The 18,207-nt window shown below is 49.6% G+C and overlaps 1 protein-coding gene across 2 annotated transcripts in view; it reads right to left on the bottom strand.

The window, feature by feature from the left end:
- Positions 1-18,207, bottom strand: part of Ston1 (stonin 1) — a 41,548-nt gene that overhangs the window by 8,451 nt on the left and 14,890 nt on the right. Inside the window, exon 2 of one of the 2 annotated variants that reach the window (XM_005077284.4) lies at positions 8,497-8,872. The exons of the other annotated variant lie outside the window; for it this stretch is intronic. The gene's annotated coding sequence lies outside the window, so the exon portion shown is untranslated. The remainder of the gene's footprint in view (positions 1-8,496; positions 8,873-18,207) is intronic. 2 annotated transcript variants of the gene reach the window in all.

Below are 18,207 nucleotides of genomic sequence, written 5' to 3'. Positions count from 1 at the left end.
AAGAGACCAGAGTGTGGGTCTGAACTGTCCCCAGAAGAGACCACAGTGCAGATCTGAACTGTCCCCAGAAGAGACCAGAGTGTGGGTCTGAACTGTCCCCAGAAGAAACCAGACTGCGGGTCTGAACTGTCCCCAGAAGAGACCACAGTGCAGATCTGAACTGTCCCCAGAAGAGACCAGAGTGTGGGTCTGAACTGTCCCCAGAAGAGACCACAGTGCAGATCTGAACTGTCCCCAGAAGAGACCAGAGTGTGGGTCTGAACTGTCCCCAGAAGAGACCAGAGTGTGGGTCTGAACTGTCCCCAGAAGAGACCACAGTGCAAATCTGAACTGTCCCCAGAAGAGACCAGAGTGTGGGTCTGAACTGTCCCCAGAAGAGACCAGAGTGCGGATCTGAACTGTCCCCAGAAGAGACCAGAGTGTGGGTCTGAACTGTCCCCAGAAGAGACCACAGTGCAGATCTGAACTGTCCCCAGAAGAGACCAGAGTGTGGGTCTGAACTGTCCCCAGAAGAAACCAGACTGCGGGTCTGAACTGTCCCCAGAAGAGACCACAGTGCAGATCTGAACTGTCCCCAGAAGAGACCACAGTGCAGATCTGAACTGTCCCCAGAAGAGACCACAGTGCAGATCTGAACTGTCCCCAGAAGAGACCACAGTGCAGATCTGAACTGTCCCCAGAAGAGACCACAGTGCAGATCTGAACTGTCCCCAGAAGAGACCAGAGTGTGGGTCTGAACTGTCCCCCGGGGCACATGCGTTGGAGGCACTGCCCTCAGCCCCTGTCACAACAGACTTTAGGAAGGAGATCCCAGTGGAAGGAAGTTGGGTGACTGGAGGATGGACCCTGTAAGAGGAATGTGGGAATCCCACCTTCTCCCCTTTTTCTCTGACGCCATGAGGTGGACGGGTTACCTCCTTTCCATACTCCCATTGTGATGTACCCAAAGTTCATGGGCCACAGACTAAACCTTTAAAACCGTGAACCAATATTGGTCCTTCCTTTCTTTTTAAGTTCATTATCTGCGGTATTTTGTTATAATCACAGAAAGCTGACTGACACAGGAGCCACACTTCTTTCACACAAAACAAACTTAAAATCACAAGCATGGTGGCTCATACCCATAGCATGCAGGAAACTGAGGCAGGAGGAGCCTAATTAATTCAAGGCCAGCTACATAATGAATTCAGCCTGACCTGAGCTACAGGGCAAGCCTCAAGTCTCATAAAATAAAAACACACACACAGGGGCTGGAGAGACGGCTCAGCAGTTAAGAGCACTGGCTGCTCTTCCAGAGGTCCTGGGTTTGGTTCCCACACCCACATGGCAGCTCACAAGCATCTGTGACTCCAGTTCCCTGGGATCCGACCAATTCCCTTCTCTGACCTCCATGGGCACCAGGTATTCATGTTGTGCTCATACATGCAACTAGGCAAAATACTCACACACCTAAAATAAAATATTTTAGAAACAAACAAATAGCTGGGCAGTCGTGGCGCACGCCTTTGATCCCAGCACTTGGTAAGCAGAGACAGGCAGACCTTTGAGTTCGAGGTCAGTCTGTTCTAGAGAGCGAGTTCTAGGACAGCCAAGGCTACACAGAGAAACTCTGCCTTGGAAAACCAATAATAATAATAATAAATAAATAAATAAGTTACAAACAAAAAGGCACATTGTATACCAAATAAAAGGGCCAATGCACAAGGAAGATAAAATAATTGTAAGTGTGCTGGGGCCTAGCATCAGAACACCAAGAGAAAGGAAAGCAAATAGTAACAGACATGAAGGAGGAACTAGATAGTTAAATATAACAGGAAATTCAGTATCTCACTTTTTACAATAGAGGTAGTGTGCAGAAGGAGGGTTAATGTTTTTTACAAAGAAGGCTTGAACAACACCCCCCACAGTGGACACAGAATGCTTGCCCAAGGAAATCACAAAACAATCCCTACATTTAGGAAGACTACAATAATGTGAATATTCTTGCCTACTATAAGGCTGGAAAGCCCTAGAAGCCAATAATAGCAAAAGGAAAACTGGAAGATTCACCAATATATGGAAATTGACAAATAAACAAGCTAAACAGATAACGACACTGCATAGTCACGCAATTCCAAAAAGAAAGTGGGGGAGGGGTATGAGTGTGTGTGTGTGTGTGTGTGTGTGAGAGAGAGAGAGAGAGAGAGAGAGAGTGGGTATATGTGTATATGTGTGTGTATGTGTGTGTGAGTGTGTGTGAGAGAGAGGGGGGTGTGTGAGTATATGTGTGTATGTGTGTGTGAGTGTGTATGTGTGAATTAGAAAATACCATGAGACAAATGGAAATGAAACACAGATTTCCACAATTCACACTGAAAGCCATGCTATCAGGGAAGGCTACAGCAATCAAGGCCTACATAAAAACATAAGGGTGAATTCAAAGCAGCTACCCAGCTTTAGGCTTGAAGAAGCCGACAGGCTAAGACAAGGTTACCAGAGGAAAGCAAGCATCAGAGCAGAGGTGAGATGGAGAAAAGAAGGCAGATAAAGGACTCTGATAAACCTTTAGCTAATTTAGTGTGTTGGGTGGGGTTCCAAATTAGAAACAAAAGACATTGCAATGACAGCAACAAAAAGGCCTACAAGAGACTATGAGCAGACCAACAAATGGGATAGTGTGGGGAAAAAGATGCTTAAAATTCCTAGAAATATGCAACCTGCCAACACCAAAACAGAAACACAGAAAATCTGGGCTGGAGAGTTGGCCCAGCGGCTAAGAGCGCTGGCTGCTCTTGCATAGGACTGGGTTCAATTCCCAGGTCCCACATGCTGGTTCACAACCACCAGTAACTCCAATCCCAGGGGATCCAATGACCTCTTCTGACCTCCACAGGTAAATGCAGGCAGGTAAAACACCCAAACACATAAAATAAGTGAATCTCTGAGAGAGAGAGAGAGAGAGAGAGAGAGAGAGAGAGAGAGAGAGAGAGAGAGAGAGAGAGAGAGAGAGAATATTTGAATAAACCTTTAACTAGTGAGAAAGGACTGGATTCATCATAACAAAACTTTCCAACAAGGAGAAGCCCAGGACCAAATGGCTACAAAACACTCAGAGAAGAATTAATGTCCCTTGCAAAGACCCCAAAAGCTGAAGAGGAGGGAATGCTTCCAAACCTGTTTTAGGAGGCCAGCTTCACACTGGTAACAAACGAGGACCCCTTAAACACTGAATTGATTATTAAAACAAACAAACAAAAACATTCTAGGACTCTAAGACTGAAGAAAATGCAGTCTGTGTGTACAAGGGAACACTACTGGGTCTTAAAAATTAATTCTGGGGCTTAGAGATGGCTCAGAGGTTAGGGCCACTGACTGCTCTTGCAGAGGTCCTGAGTTCAAGTCCCAGCAACCACATGGTAGCTTACAACCATCTGTAATGAGATCTGGTGCCCTCTTCTGGCCTTCAGGGGCACATGCAGACAGAACACTGTATAAATAATAAATAAATAAATCTTTAAAAAAAAAAACTAATTCTGACACCTGCCACACACAGCCAGACACTCGAGCATTGCATATAAAGTGAAAAGCCAGCAGCAGACATATACGCTATGGCCCCACTTACACCGGATATTTGAAGTCAGACTCAGAGAACCATGAAGCAGTGGGTGCCATGCCCCGGGAGAGGGTTAAACGGGGTCACTGTTCAGAAAACACATCTTCTCAGTTGGGGGAGATCTGGGGCTCAGCCAGTACATACAGTTTTGTTGACAACTGGTAAATCCTTATAGCTAATTTAATGAACAATGGCAAAAAAAAGAGGAAAATTCAAAATTAGAAATAAAAGACACTGCAGGGGAAGTCACAACAATAAGAAGGATTGTAAGAGACTGTAGGCAGACCAACCAATGGGATAGCTGTTCTGCACTATTCACTTAAAGCTGTGCTACGAAGGTTAGATTTCATGTTCCTTTCCAACACACACAGATACACACACACACACACTTCGGGGGAGGGAATGTATGAGAAACATAGGCAGAGGTTTGGGAATATTTAACTCATTACCTTTGAATCAAATAACTAAGTCTTCATTGGGTTGATTAATATGTAGCCATTTCGTTAGTGGAGTGGGGGAAAGCTAAAAAAAAAAATCCAATGAATTTATAAGGTACTTGGAGCTTCCCCTCCCCCCCCATGTGAAGTTGACTATTTAAAAGGGTCTTGACTCATGGCTTATTAAACAACCTATGCTGTGCATACCAATATTCCTGTGTCAGCCTGAAGTCACCCAGCAGTAAGGGACAAAATCAGGACTCGAGGAGATACAATTCATATACCATAGGCCCCTCCCCCCCAAAAAAGAGTGCACCTAAGTGATTTTTTAAAATAATAACAGAGATGTGTATCCATTGCCACCAATTTCAAAACATTCCTCTTGCCCCCAAAATAAACCCTAGGCCTACTTCAGTTAGTCCCGATTCTCCCTGTCTCCTGGACCCTGGAAATCACTAACCTACCCTATCTTCGTGAATTTGCCTTCTCTGTGGCCATTTCTTTTGAGCATATGCCATCTCCTTTGATATGGCATAAATTATTGAAATTATTCTCACGACACCGAAGGCTATAAGGAGCCCATCTCTGAGGTTAGTGAATGTACCGGCTGGTTTTGTGTGTCAACTTGATACAAGCTAGAGTCATCAGAGGGGAAGGGGCCTCAGCTGAGGAAATAACTCCATGAGATCCAGCTGAATGAAAGGCATCGTCTCAATTAGTGATCAGTGGGGGAGGGCCCAGCCCACGGTGGGTGGGGCCATCCCTGGGCTGCTGGTCCCAGGTTCTCTAAGAAAGCCGGCTGAGCAAGCCATGCGGAGCAAGCCAGTAAGCAGCTCCCTCCATGGCCTCTGCCAGCTCCTGCCTCCGGGACCCTGCCCTGCTTGGGTTCCTGTCCTGACTTCCTTCAGTGATGAAGAACAATGCTGAAGTGTAAGCTGAATAAGCCCTTTCCTCCCCACTTGCATTTTTGGTCGTGGTGTTTCGTCTCAGCAATAGAAACCCTAACTAAGACAATGAGGTCACCCAAATCCTGGGCACTGCCCTGCCCTGGCTATGTGCCCAGTCTCTCCAGATACCAGGGGTTACATTGGAGCTATCTCTGGGGCTGTTTCCAACTCTAAAACAATTCTATGGCAATTGATATCCAATTGAATTTTTTTTTCAAGAACGAAAATATTGTTGCTGACTCAGTTCCAGGGCCTCAATGCTGAGATGCCCCAGTTCTGGGAATACGAATCCAGGGCCTTGGGTACATTTGGCAAATGTTCTACCACTGAGGTACTCCCATTATTTTTAACCGTCCTTCTAAAGCTACCAGAAAGCAAAGCCCCAGGAGCCCCCACTGGACAGGAAACCTGAGAACCTGCTGGCACGATGCCCTTGGGTAAGGCCTCTTTTCTCCCTGGGTCCCCTGAATGTGTGTAATCACTCAAGCTTGGAAAAGGAGCAGACACAAAGAAACAGAAGAGGAAGCTCGGGGACAGACTGAAGACAGCCTTCATTCCGCCTCTGAGCTCTTCCGGAGGCTCTAAACCCACACCGTGGCACGGAGGGGGCACCTCGCCATCGCACATACAACAATCAAAGCACTGGTCCCATGCCAGGAGGCTCAGGGGCCCACCCTCCGAGGGAATCCAGTCCTAACAGCCCTCCGGAGGGCGAGACGGCCTGCAAATATTTACTCCAGCCGAGTTTATTATGTTAGAAGAAAGAAGAGAGAGACAGCAGCTCAGCCCTGCTGGGATCCACGCCTGCCGTTTGCCCCCTCGCGTTTCCCTGGGTAGCTTGGGAAAAAATGGGTGTAGTTTATTTCTCTGTGTTGTGCCCTTTGTGAGACAAAGAAACCAATTATCAGATGCACAAGGAAATCAGCCCCGTTGCCTTGTAAATGGCCCTCCCTCTGCTTCCCATTTTTTAGCACACTCTATAAAATACCTACGATCTTGAACCCCAAATCCGTGCTAAGGGCCCTCGATCCCGGTTCCCCAGGCCACCGCCAGTCTCTACTTCCAAGGACGCTGGGGCTCCCTCAGCAGACAGGACCGCAGTGGGTGGTGGGTCTGTTTCCACCCGTCTTCTGTCCCCACCACCCCTCTGGCCGCCTCCCAGCAGCGTTCAGTCTCCCTTACCTCTGCCGCCCCTCCCTCGGTATGACCTCATCTTTCTGTCTCACAGCCCCCTCCCGTCATCTGGCCCAATGTCAACAACCAGGACCAGTTCTACCCAGCGCTTTCCTCCCTCCAACCCCCATCTACCCCAGAGCCTGGCTCAGAAGCCCCTGGGCCTCTAGCAGGGGTGGGAAGCACCAGAGGTCTAGCCAGCTGGGATCAGGGGGTACGGGGCAGGAGCGGCCTAAGCACCCGCCCTAGCTGCTTCAGAGACCTGGAAGGCTGCAGCCTCCCTTCCACCTTTGTTGGACTGGGGAGAGTTGATTTTTGCTGCGTTGGAAATCACACTAGACCAGGACACGCTCCTCCTCCCCACCCTACCCCCGGGTGTTATCACTGACAGAGCCATGCATGGGTAACATCTCATTTGGACTTTTCAGCCACAGCATTTGGGCATCTTCCTGAGGCCTGGAATCCAGTTGGTTCAGGGCCCAGGAACTCCCAGTTCCTTCCTGTCTCTGCTACCCTCCTCAGAGGGGGAAAAATTCCTCTGCCTGACTCCAGTTCCCTCCCTGCCAGCCATGCCCCGCTGTGGCCTCCGCCCTTCAGAAGTCTGTGTGTAGTCCATCTGCATTATGGGCAAACTCCTAGAACACAGTTGCAGTCTGGCCCAGAAATAGGCAACACACCAAGTTTCTGTCTAGGGCACAGGGCACAGATAGATAATTTATTATGGTGGAGATTTCTAGCAATCCACTTTTGATATTTAAGATTCCTAAGGAAGATGTTTGCTTCTCTGTAAAACTGTTAGACATTCTATTCACAGCAGCCTGTTTCAACGCAGCTCCAGGCTGACTGAACTGGAGAACAAGTTTAAGTAGCTGTGTTTGGCTATTCACATCACTAAAACAAAACAAAACAAAACAAAAAAAACAAAAAACCAAGGCTTGAGATCCCCACCTCAACAGGTAAAGCAGGTGCATTCAGAAGCTGAGATGGATATGCCAAGAGTTTGACACCCTCCAAGTCAAGGGATCCACACAATTATTCTTACCCCATTGGAAAGGATATGCGAACAACAGAATAGGTTGCAGCAAATGTTAAGAAAGAAAAATGCTTTCCTCTTTCTGTCCATTAAGAAAGCAAACAAACATTTGTGTTATTACAGACTTAACTGTTTTGAGTAGATTAAAAAAAATAGTAATACCCCCGGGCTAAGGAGATGTCTCACTGGGTAAAACGTTTACCATGCAAGCATGAGGGCCTGAGTTTGAACCCCAGGACCCACAGAAAGCCAGGCACAGCAGTGGGGGGTTCTCCCAGCATTCCTGTGGTCAGGTGACAACAGGCAGGAAAAGATAATCCCTGGAGGCTCAGTCAATGTCAGCTAACACGGTCTGAGGCAAACAACGTGAGAGCCCCTGCCTCAAACCGAATGGAAGGCAGAGGTTGTCCTCTGCCCCTCACACTTGAAATACGGCACTGGTTGTCCTCGCACTGCTATGAGAAAAGCGTCTCTCCAAAAAGCCTAAAAACACTCATGTCCGAGCCAAGTATCATGCATTGTTCAAGAGGGCGGGTGAAGCATCTTCAAGCAGGGATCCTGTCTCATCTGTAAGGGCACGTTCTACGTTACCTACAAACACTTGGCAGAAACACAGAACTCAACACACCGTGGACCAAATAACCTCAAGTGGGCTTTTCTCCTTGCTCTAAGGTAAATCTCCACGTAACCTTCCTCGGTTCAAAGAGTCGATGGATGTTAGAGTTAGGAAGAAAGCGAGAGCATTCTGTTTGAGCAAGCAAACACTTGCCCTGCAGGGCTTGTCTTGGGCCTGCGTGTCTCCTTTATACCTACAGTTTCAGAGGAGCCCGTGGAGTTAAGCTACTTGCCAAAAGTCACCTAGCCAGCAAGAAGAGGAGACTGGCTGTGACCAGGTCTGTGATGCCAAAGATGCAGAGACCTAATGACCCCTGGCAGGATGTCCCTCACCACACCCTTCGCTGAGGAAAACTGCCCCCAGCTGCAGTGGTTCTTTCCTGGAGTCAGGAACAGAAGGATGGGCCAGGGGCGAGCCTGTTTCTCATCTACAAGTGCTCTTGGGCCAACAGGCTATAGGAAAGGCAAATTGTGGGACAGATTTCCCCCAAGACTGCTCAAGAACAACATCCCGGCCGCAGTCAGGCTCCCTCCTGAGACTAGCTGTAATAGCTCAGCCTGGCGGGCTAGGCTTCCAGTCCCGTCATCTTGGTGCACAAACCGGCTGTACAAATTCTGTCTTACTCGCCACAGTCCTCAGGCCCACACTGCCCCAGGCCCCCTCTATCCAGTCCTTCCTGGCCCTCAGCCCTATCTTACCTTCCTTCTTCCTTGGCCTTTCAAAGGAACAGAAAGTCTCCTGCAGATTGTTGGAATCCAACTGGGGGGAGGGGGGGCGCTTTGGCCGGTGAAGCAGCGTTCCAGGTCATGGGTGGCTAAGGACTTTGTGCCTGTATCTTTGCGTGGCTGTGGAGAGGAGGAGACTCTCTTACTGGTCCCTAATATCCGGCTCCTCTGTGAGTGCCAGATGTTGGGGGAGGACTGAAGCTGAAGAGGTCCCTGGGAGCTCAAGAATGCATTGCCCACACCTCCTGTCTGCTGGACCCCATTGTCGCGGCAGGACTCCTGCTCCAGCCTCCTGCATTTTGCCGAGCTTAGCCTTCTGTGTCTCTGCTCTGTAACAATGCTGCATAATCTAGAGAAAGAATGTCTTAAGGTCAATATCTGTGTGATTTCATTGGCTGCTCTCCCAAATAAGGAATTCTCAGATTCCGGCATGCCAGAACTCCTCCAAAGCATCTTTGTGACCAGCTGGGCGCCTGCTGCCTCTGCGAAGCCTCTGGGTGTGTGCTGTGGAAGGGCCAGGGCTCCCCTCTAGCTGCTGTGACAGGATTGGTATTAGGGAAGCAAACTCCACACTGAGGGCATCATGAAGACCTCCACCCCCACCCCCACCCCCAAACATTTGCTGTGAAGGTGTAGTGATCACTTCCAGGGAAGTTTGAAGGGGAACGGCAAAGGAAGGAGAGGGGCATGTGTGCGCCTTGCCCTCATCTAGTCATGCAGAGTGCCCACAGGCGGCACAGGCCTTGTTATTAGCACATATGTTGTACAGCCCACACTATTCAATCACAAACATGTGTGGTGTTTTATCCATGTGACAGGAAATACCATTTGCACAATGTTAAACCACAGCATAATCTACAGCGCCTTCAAAAATTATCAGCTTTGGTCTGAGCTCCACTCCCCCAGCCCACCACTCCCTTGTGGCAATTAACCTTAACTTTTCCAGCTCAAGTTTGGGTGCTGGCTCTTTTCTGAAGCTTGTTTTATTGTTAATCCATTTCTTCACCTTCGAGAGTCGTGACAGAGGTTTGCTCTCCTAGGAAACTCTTACCAAGTCCAAAGCCTGCTTCTAAAAGAACCCCATCATCAACTGGACCCATGTGAACACTTTATAATGTCTGGGGGCCTATCCTTAGGATGACACAGGCCCCATCAGAGTGCCTGCCTGGGAAAACTCAGGGCTACCTAAAGACTGTATCCACCAGCTCCTGAGACAGGGCCCTAGGCTTCAAGGGAGGGCAGGGGCTGAATCTAATGAAGCAGGTATGTAACCACTCAGGGCTCCCGTGGACCACCTACTCCTGCTTTGTGGGTCCCAGCCTCTGCTGCACAAGTCCATGCTGAGCCAAGGGCAACTGAGCTGATAATAACTACCTTCCCCTTGCTTCTGGTTACAATCCATTCTTACCAGGCTGTGGCAGCACACACCTTTAATCCCAGCACTTGGGAGGCAGAGGCAGGCTGATCTCTGTGACTTCAAGGCCAACCTGGTCTACAAAGGAAGTCCCAGGACAGCCAGGGCTGTTACACAGAGAAAGTCTGTCTTGGGGGTGGGGGTGTCAATTCTTGCCCTCATGCATGAGCAGATAGCAGACCGCAGACCAAAATGCCCTAGAGCGATCTTCATATGAACAAACTTTTGGAGTTGGGTAGGCTTTATTGTTATAATTTTAAAAAGCTTCTACCGCATACCAAAATGCCCTAGAGCGATCTTCATAAGAACAAACTTTTGGAGTTGGGTAGGCATTATTGTTGTAATTTTAAAAAGCTTCTCAAGAGAGAAAGATGCCGTGAGACAGAGTCCAAGTGGAGGGTTTGTTTTTGGTTTTGTTTTTAATTAGGGAAAAGGATCATGAAAGGGGAAAGGGGGGGACAGGAACAGCAGAAGGGGGAGAACAGACAGAGAAAGAGAGAGAAAGAGAGCCGGATGGGAGGTGGACTGGGCCTTTTTAAAGGGGAACATAGTGACTATGCACAGGTGGTGGTGCTCTCACTGGCTGCAGCTGAGGGTGTATCCTGTCAGAACCCCAAGGACAGGCCAGTACAGATGCCTGAATACTAACAATTACGGTTTTAAATTGTTACTGTTTGGGAGGAGAGCTGTCTGCCTGTGTTGTGTTACCTTGTTCTGTTGTGGTGCTAAGGGTAGAACTCAAGCCCCTATCCTAATGCAAGGCATGAACTCCACCACAGAGTTATAACCCCCAGCCCCAGTTAGTGTAAAAGAAGAGAACAGAAAGGAGGAGGAGGAGGAGGAGAGCAGAAACCAGCTTGCTCTCTATACATGTGTTAATCTTCACTATCAACTGGATTTACAGTCGCCATGGAAACACACCTGTGGATGGATGCATCTATGGCAGTATTTCTAGGAATTTTTAACTGAAGAAGAAAGACCCACCATAAATGTGGGTGCTACCATCAATGTGCTGGGGCGTCACGCCAAACCAAAGTGAGCTAAGCACCAGGATTCATCTTCCCTGACAAAGGATGCCATGTGACCAGTCACCTCATGCTCCAGCCACCAAGGTTAACTCACCCTCAAACCGTAAGCCAAACTACGCCCTTCCCTGAGTTGTCTTGCGGGTGCTTTGTCACAGCAGGGAAAGAGTAACTAATACAGTCTGTCTACTGTGGGACCACAACAGGAGCTGACAATCCGAGTCCTCGCCAAACCCAACCGTGCTGGCGTCCTGAGTCCAGACTTCTAGGCTCCAGACCCGAAAGAGAGACATGCGGAAGACACCAAATAAGAAGTCAGGAGGGGTGGAAATAGAAAGAAAGACAGAAAGAAAAAGGCCCAGAATCCGGTGCCTTTGCAAAGTCCCGACATGAAGGATCAACCGGTCTCCTCATGGCAACCTCCTCCAACATTCATGTTCTAACGAATTAAGGAAGCCCACTCATGTTCCCAGGAGCCTCCACGGGAGGGGGAAACACACATCAGAACACAGAACTGGAGAGCACACCGTCAACTTTAATCCCAATCACCTCGGTCTTCTCTATCTGCTGCTAACTTCTCCATTACAGCCTTGAGGGTTGGCTCTGGGCCCATAGTGGTGTCTCTGAACTGGCAGGCTTTTAGCATAGCTCCAAGGACAAGTGGCAGGCACATGGCCCTTCCTTGTCACACCAGCAGTCTGAGTAAGGGGATAGCTTCACCTTTGCTTTCCCAGACAAGGAACCAAAGAGCTTCCATATCGAATGAACTTTTGCCTTTGGCTGGAGCAAGCACGCAAGGACATCCTCTAGGCAGTGAGGGCAACTTGTAGAGCTCCTATTACTGTTCATCTGGCCACCACACTAAAGCCTGCTGCCCTCCAGCCCTGGCCTCTGCTGGCCAAGGGATAGAACAGATAAAGGGCGAGAAGCTCAGACTTCCGTGAGGGTGGGGCTCTAGAAGACTTCACAAATACTCAGTTATGTGTTCAGCCTGTGGCCATGGGACCACAACTGTCTCCTCCCTACACCATATGCTACAACTAGCCATCTCTCCTTACCACTCACCGGTCAGGTCTGAGGTCTACTGAGGAATACCGAGGACAGCATCATAAGAAAAAGGAGAGCAGAGGCTGCACACATAGCTGAGGACCTTACTGTGCTAGGAAAGGGTTCACCCCCTTGCAGTAGAGAGAAGGGAAAGCCACAGGGCACCCACAGTTGAAGCTGGGCCACTTGACAAGGACAGGAAGGTCAAGGCTAAGACCAAGGACAGCAAAGATGTGGGGTCTCATGATTAGGTGGTTAGGTCTGGGGAAACTAAGGTAGGAGGTGTAAGACCAAGACGCCCTTCTAGAGCAGAGGCAACAAGAGGCCTCTTCACCCTACATGGGTGCTGGGTCCCTGGCATGTCTCCGTCTTCAGGAGCCTGTGTGTTCCCTGTATTCACCGGTCCCTGGCAGTCCTGATAACAGCCTTCGTGTCCTGCCCCCCTCTGCTCTCAGGAGCTGCATAAAAAGGACCCCAGGGCTGCCCACTCTCCAGAAAATTCCACCCACCCTAGCCATCAGGAGACAGACAAGCATTCTTCAGTGGGGTGAGCGCCTCGCACAAGGCCCGCTTTCAGGGCAGCCTTCTGGCATTTGGCTTTCGTGGGCTCTTCAGTGGAAAAGAGAAACACAGTCAGAGAGAAATAAGAAAGGGCTCTATTCCCCAGGGACCCTGTGGTTACCAGACAACCAGGGCTTTTGGACTTTGATTCTGAATTCTTCTGGGAAACCTTAAAAAGGCTGCTCAAAAAGTCTAGCTTCAAGGGGCCTGGTTATGATCAGGTATCTCGGATATGCAAATCTCCTTCCCCAGCCCTGCAGGCCATCACCCTTCCTGAAAATGAGCAAAAAATCTTAGAAGTCTAAAAATCTACAAAGACCTAAATAGTCTTTTACCATTCATGCGTGTGTGTGTGTGTGTGTGTGTGTGTGTATCTGTACATGTGCATACCCTTGTGTGCCACAAGTGTGTGTAGGACAATTTGGGGGACAACTCAGAGGAAGACTTTAGGGTTTTGTTATTAGGTGATGAGGTCTGGGAGGAAGGTGCCTTCTAGAAGCAAAGAAAACACATAGCCTGTTGACCCTGCATGAGGTCTGAGTCCATAGGCAGGTCTCCAGGGCTACAAGGCTGGGCCATTCCATACAAGACAGGCCCCCAAAAGCCTGAAGGTCTAAGGGACCAAACTCAGGTCACCAAGCTTGGCAACAAGTGCTCTTACCCACTGAGCCAACTCAACGGCCTCAGACTTAAATTTTTAGTGGGGGAGGGTGTGTGGAGACTAACCAAAATCTTTCCCTCTGCTATAAAAATTGATTTAAATGGTATAAAATACTTTGTCTTAATTAACATGTAATTGTTTTAGTGTTTTGAAAAAAGACAAAGAACTAAATGGCCCAGAAAAGATGAAATTCTTCCCATAACACACGGTAAAATCTGCTCACCTGGGAGCAGCCTGTATGACTTATGGGCTGTGGTTGGCAGGGATAGTCATCTAGGATGGTGACCCTTGGAGGCTGGGCTCTGGGGCAGGTAGACGCTATGTCTTTGTACACCCTTGTACCACACACACCCTGTCTTCTCAATGATGGAAGACTGCAGCGCTTCCCCTAAGTTTTGAATTGTGCACCCCATAGACCACGGGCCCTGCAATGCCCGGCAGGTGACAGACAATTAGGGTATGTTGCGTTAGAATCCTGGGGTGCAGCTGCTGTGTCTGGAGTAAGTTACCTCAACTCCCTGAGCTTCAGTTTCCTCCGATGAGAAATGAGATGGCGTTACTATTGTGTGCTATTGTCTCCCACCACACAGTCACTCTATTCTGAAATCCACAACGTGACAGCACTGAGGGACGGGGGCTGCGGAGGGGTGACTACGTCCTGAGGGTTCCTCTTTGTGAGTGGGACTAGAACCCTTATAAAAAGGCCCTGGGGCTGGAGAGGTGGCTCAGTGGTTAAGAGCACTGACTGCTCTTCCAGAGGACCTGGGTTCCATTCCCAGCACCCGCGCAACGGCTCACAACTGTCTGTTAACTTCAGTTCTAGGGGACGTGACACCCATGGCAAAACACCAATGCACATAAAACACAAGATAAATAAAGAGGCCCTACCAAGCTTGTTAAGTTCCACCATGTGGAAGAGCAGAACACAGACGTCGAGCTTATCACCACCCTCATCTTCGTTTTCACAGACTCCAGGACTGTCAACAGTAACTTTCTACTCTGTGCGGGCTCTCCCAGGGTGAGGCGGTCGGGGACAGCATACTGGGGACAATTAGCATCTGTGAAAAGGCAACAAGGGAGACCACAAAGGTGGCCTCCGTGACAAGATCCTGCTCCGTCTAGTCTGGTAGAAAAGCTGAAGGAAACAGCAAATGGAGGATAAAACGTGCGTGTTCCCTGCTGACGTCCATGGACGCTGAGGGAGGACAGTGATCCCGGCCCCCTGACCAGGCGGGTGCTTCAGCGGGAGAGGCGCCTGATCTGGTAGAGAGGAAACACTAAACCACATGGAGGTTGGGCTCCGCCCATGCTTCTGTTGACATGGGTCATGTGCCCGTCAACACCAGTGTGAAGACATCCGGCCATGTGGCCTTAGTCACCCCGGAAATGAAACCAGTTCCCACTGATCATCAGTGAGGCCGGTCCTGGCTAATCGTGGCTGCCTGCGTGTCCCACAGCAAATGAATCTGAGCTTTTCCAGGGCAGGACCTGACGGCTACGGACCAGAAACACCCACATCTATACATCAACCCCACCTACCAAAAGAGAGAACAAACTTGGGCTTGCTTTTGTCTTCACCACCCCCATGGAATCCCACAAATGTGTGTGTGTGTGTGTGTGTCTGTGTGTGTATCTGTGTTTGTGTAACTGTGTGTGTATGTGTGTGTGTGTGCATATGTGTTCGTGTGTATGAATATGCAGTGGCTTGAGCCATAGAAAAATTAGGGATTTTTTTAAGACATTGGTTAAGGATCTAGTTACAAAACCAGGCATCAAAGATCAGCCTCGTTGATATCTTTGTCCCAAATATAGATATTAATAGCATTCATATTTCTAGGTTTGGGGAACACTTGCAAACCATATGTTAGTTTTATCATATTTCTGAAGGTACCGAAGACTTTGAAATCATCTTGCATGGGAGAATAGGCCAGATGTGTGTCACCGGACACCAGCGGCAGGATCTGCCAAGACAGGGGCTCTCCCATTAGCCTCCATTTAACCTCGAGGCGTTCATATTCTGATGGTGCAGGCTCTGCCACTGAACTCCGGGTGACTCCCACTCAGGAAGCATATCTGAAGGCCACCCCAGGCGCCTTTGCATAACCCGGCCCAGCAAGACCCATAAGCTCCTAACAGACCTGCAGGACGAAGGCTCAGCCAACTCTCGGAGTTAACTGCTGGCCACTGGCCAACCCTATCCCAAGCTCCGCACACCTCCTACACTTCTCTGTCCACCGCGAATCCGTTCTTCTCTTGCTCATTTCACACAGAGGCCCCCGGTACCAGTTCCCCGTGCTGTTGGGCCTGGGACTCGCTCAGCCAGTGGTGAGTAGCGGTACGGTATGCTAATGGACTCTGCTTCTCTCTACGTTTAACGGCTCTACATGTAAACAAATCCCTGATCTCAAGGGGTTGCCAAGATACCTTCAAACTCCCATAAACGGTGAGGATTCACTCCCCCCAAGAAGGGGCCTACTGCCTACTGAAAGACAGGTGCCTCCCTGCCTGAGCTCTCAAGGACTCCAGCAGGCACGATGCAGGCGGGTGGCTTCTCCAAGGTGAAGGGTCACAAGAACATCCCCACTCGCACTCTCCCAAGCCTCACCTTACCCCTCGTCCATGAGGAAAGGTTGTTCCTGCCACCGTGAATCTGGGTGGCTCCTGGTTGCGCTGACGGATGCAGTATGGCAGGCGGGACAGCCCGGCACACAGGAAGAGCATCACTTTCCTGCCTGCTGAAGCCCTGGGACAAAGGTGAGGAGGCAGCCTTTTGGATGTCCCGACCCATAAGCCTTCAGGGTCGCATAGTCATCACCAGCTGTTTGCAGCCACAGGGGCATCTCGGGACCCCCGGCTGGGCCCACTTCATCCACAGACCCAGAAGACAGTCTAGAGGCTCCAACTTTAAACCCCTACTTTTGTGGTGTATGCCTGTGGTAAAATATACTTAAATGTTACCATTTTTCCACTTTTAAGTATTATCAAGAACATCCATGGAGGGGCTGGAGAGATGGCTCAGTGGTTAAGAGCGTTGTCTACTCTTACAGAGGGCCTGGGTTCAATTCCCAGCACCCACACAGTGGCTCACAACCGTCTGTAACTCCAGTTCCAAGAGATCTGGCGCCCTCACATGCACAGACACGCAGGCAAAACGCCAGTGCACGCACGTAAGAACATCTGTAGGCTGAGGAGATGGATCTATGGGTAAAAATGCTGGTTGTGCAGGCCTGATGACCTGAGTTCAAGTCTTGAGAAGCCAGATACGGTGGTTCAGGTACCTTTAATCCCAACATGCCCCTATGAGGAGGTGGAGACTGGAGCAGGAGAATCACTACAAGTTCAAGGACCAGCAAGCCTGGCTTATGCAGCAGCAAGGAGACCATGGTATCTCAAACAACATGGAAGGCAAGGACCTACACCCAAACACGTGCTAACACATGTGCATCTGCAGCAACATCCAGCATAGACACACGCACACACACACACACACACACACACACACATAACCACTGCCGCAGCCACCATCCATTCCCAGAATTTTACCTTTCTTAAGTGAAATTTTGTACTAACAAGACAGTAACTCCTTGCGACCTCTTCCAGCCCCTGTAACCACCACTTTAGTTGCTTTCTCTGCAAGTTTAAGTACTCCTGGGACCTATTACGACTGGAACCGTACACTGTTTGTCCTTTGAGTCTGGTTATCTCTCTTAGCATAATGTCTTCACGCCTCATTCATATTGAAGCTGGTATCTGAATTCCATCCCTTTTTGAGGCTGTGTAATACTCTACTGTATGGGTATACCACATTTGCTCCTCCATCCGACCACTGGTGAAAATCTCTATTCTCTGTAGCAATAGTTATTACATGAGTGCAGTCAAAGGTTAGGACAGCAGAGTCCCAAGGTAGGTGCCAGGACCTGGTGGGTGTGACAGAAGCACGGGGCATTCCCAGGAAAGCTCGGGTGTATTTGGTGACTGGCCCAGAATCCAGTCTGGAGCCCCCAAAAGCACCTGTCACTGAAGCCTGAGTCTCCACTCAGGCCTGGGACTGATGGAGTCTTACACCTGTCCCAGGGTAAGCTAAGGACCTAGAGCCCAAAACACATTTGGTGAGGAACCTGACAGCAGGTCAATTTCCATTGGTCCCAGAGTGTCTCACGGGATCTCTAAGAGCAGAACACTGTACCCAGCAATGCATGGGGAGCAGCTGTTTATTTCCTGGTAGGAAAGGGGGCTGTGGCAGCAGGGATGGCCAGGGAAATCGACCCCAGGCAGCATGGGACCTCACGGCACTGGGTCAGCACCAGGCAGTCAGCCACTTCAGAGAAGAGACGCAGCCCTTTACAAGGGTGGAGGCCCTGTGAGGGAGGCATGCAGGGTCCAGGCTGAGCCCATAGGATGAGGTCCACATTAGCATCCTTGTGGTGCTTTCCGCAGGGCTCAGGCGCAGTAGAGCCTCGTCTTCCCTTTAGAGGACAAGGGCAGGGCTTGACCCTTGGCATGGTTCAGGGAATGGAGAGTAGCAAATAGAAACATCCCAGGTTGAGTTACACAACTGAGCCCCGCTGTGCCTGGGACATTCCTAGGACCACAACAGGGTTGGGAATTTAGTTCAGAGGTAGAGTGCTGGCCTACCAAGCACAGGGACCTGGGTTCGGTCCTCAGCTCCCGGGAGGGGGCAGTGCAAAATAACAAAAAAGACAAAAAGAAAAGGAGGTGCGGGTAACAGAAGGATCAAATCATGTACCATGTCTCCAAGCCTCCACATCAACTACCAACTGCCACACCCAGAACCTGGGGTCTGCCTCCAAGGTCCCTACTGCCTTTCACACAAGACAGAGACAGCCGCATCATTTTCCTGAAGTACAGCCACCTACCGGGAAGGCTAATGGCAGGAACCAGCAACTCTGCTCAGTTCTCCTTCTCCTACCTCGGGTGTTGACTGGAAAATGACAGGCTCTCGATCTTCAGGGACT

This window comes from Mesocricetus auratus, unplaced genomic scaffold (genome assembly GCF_017639785.1).
Source record: "Mesocricetus auratus isolate SY011 unplaced genomic scaffold, BCM_Maur_2.0 Super-Scaffold_100676, whole genome shotgun sequence".
Classification (NCBI taxonomy): domain Eukaryota; kingdom Metazoa; phylum Chordata; class Mammalia; order Rodentia; family Cricetidae; genus Mesocricetus; species Mesocricetus auratus.
This window is presented reverse-complemented; position numbering and strand designations above follow the sequence as displayed.